Source organism: Schistocerca americana, chromosome 10 (genome assembly GCF_021461395.2).
Source record: "Schistocerca americana isolate TAMUIC-IGC-003095 chromosome 10, iqSchAmer2.1, whole genome shotgun sequence".
In the NCBI taxonomy this organism is placed as follows: Eukaryota; Metazoa; Arthropoda; class Insecta; order Orthoptera; family Acrididae; genus Schistocerca; species Schistocerca americana.
Window position 1 is genome coordinate 157,224,463 of NC_060128.1, and position 1,827 is coordinate 157,226,289.

Consider the following 1,827-nt stretch of genomic DNA (forward strand, 5'->3'; position numbering starts at 1 on the left):
AGCCTGGAGCCGCTCCGGTCGCAGGTTCGAATCCTGCCTCGGGCATGGATGTGAATGATGTCCTTAGGTTAGTTCGGTTTTGAGTAGTTCCGAGTTCTAGGCGACTGATGACCTCAGATGTTAAGTCCCATGGAGCTCAGAGCCGTTTGAACCATTTGAACCAGGGTCGTGTTCAGTTTATTTTTATTTAAAGCTGGGAGGACGAGTCACAGACTTCATTAAAATCTCTTGAAACAGTAATAGCGGACGTAACGTACGTTGACATCGTTGTAAATTGTGTATTCACAAGCCCTGTTATTAAGCAAGCTCAGTCTAATTCGGTGAACAAATACTAGTTGTTTTTAATTAGAATTAATTTCAAGCACTTAGAAATGAAAATAAATGTCTTCATACCTTATATTCGTCGTAATTAAGTTTTCACATCAGATTGCACGCTGTAAGTCAGAGAGGTTGCTGCAATGTACTTGGTGAAATTCTTCCAGCCGATCGCTCCGTCCTGCGATAACAAGTTATCTTTTTTCATGAAATTTGTTTAACTGCTGTTGAATTGAGACTGACTTCAAAATTATAGGAAGCGCAATCTAGTATTTTTAAACCAATAAGCCTCAGACGTAAAATAGTAACACTTCAATAATTGCACATATTAAAATCCATAAATAACGAAACTGAACCAGAGATTACTTTTGATTCTGTTTTATTCGTAACTCGTACGACACGACACTTTGACAAATAAAACTTTTCAACAACAAACGCAAAAGTAACAGAGGTTCTAACTGATAGAGAGCTAACAGAACAGAAGAATAAATCGCTACGGTCTTACTACTAAAAACAATACAATGAACAATGTAACATCTACTTCCTATTCTGAAGCCTTTAGTTTCCTTGAAAAATCTGTATGAAATGATAATTAAATGGACACTCTAGCTGCAAAGAGGCGTTGATATACATCAACGGGGACATGTTGAAAGTGTGTGCCCCGACCAGGACTCGAACGCGGGATCTCCTGCTTACATGGCAGACGCTCTATCCATCTGAGCCACCGAGGGCTCGGAGGATGGTGCGCCTGCAGGGACTTATCCCTTGCACGCTCCCCGTGAGACCCACATTCCCAACATGTCCACACCACTACATTCGTAGTGCGCCTAATAGATGTTTGCCCATCATACTCATTACCCGTGGCAGATTAATCTACCAAGTCCCGTACGAGTTCGGGCATAGCGTATGCGTTCGCACAAGAAGGTCACTGGCCGGGAAGCCATATTTTAACTATATATGACGGTAGTATCTGTTCCCGAAAGAACAGTTAGCGTGGATGACCATGCAGCTTTGCTAGAAATGAAATGATAATTAAATTGACACCCTAGCTGCAAAGGGGCGTTGATATACTTCATGGTTAGATGAGTATGATGGGCAAACATCTATAAGCCGCACTACGGATGTAGTGGTGTGGACATGTTGGAAATGTGGGTCTCACGGGGAGCGTGAAAGGGATAAGTCCCTGCAGACGCACCATCCTCTGTGCCCTCGGTGGCTCAGATGGATAGAGCGGCTGCCATGTAAGCAGGAGATCCCGGGTTCGAGTCCCGGTCGGGGCACACGTTTTCAACATGTCCCCAATGAAGTACATCAACGCCTCTTCGCAGCTAGGGTGTCCATTTAATTATCATTTCATTCTAGCAAAGCTGCATGGTCATCAACGGTAACTGTCCTTTCGGGAATAGATACTACCGTCATATATAGTTAAAAATCTATATTATTCTATTATGTTAAGTAAACCTATAAATTTCAAACAAAAATTGACGTAATAACTCATCTAAATAACTAAAA

At 42.0% G+C, this 1,827-nt stretch overlaps 1 non-coding gene across 1 annotated transcript; it reads left to right on the forward strand.

The window, feature by feature from the left end:
- Nucleotides 1–1,520: 1,520 nt before the first annotated feature.
- Trnat-ugu lies at nt 1,521–1,595 on the forward strand. The gene has a single exon. It is a non-coding gene; the product is annotated as a tRNA-Thr (tRNA).
- The last annotated feature ends 232 nt before the right edge of the window (nt 1,596–1,827 follow it).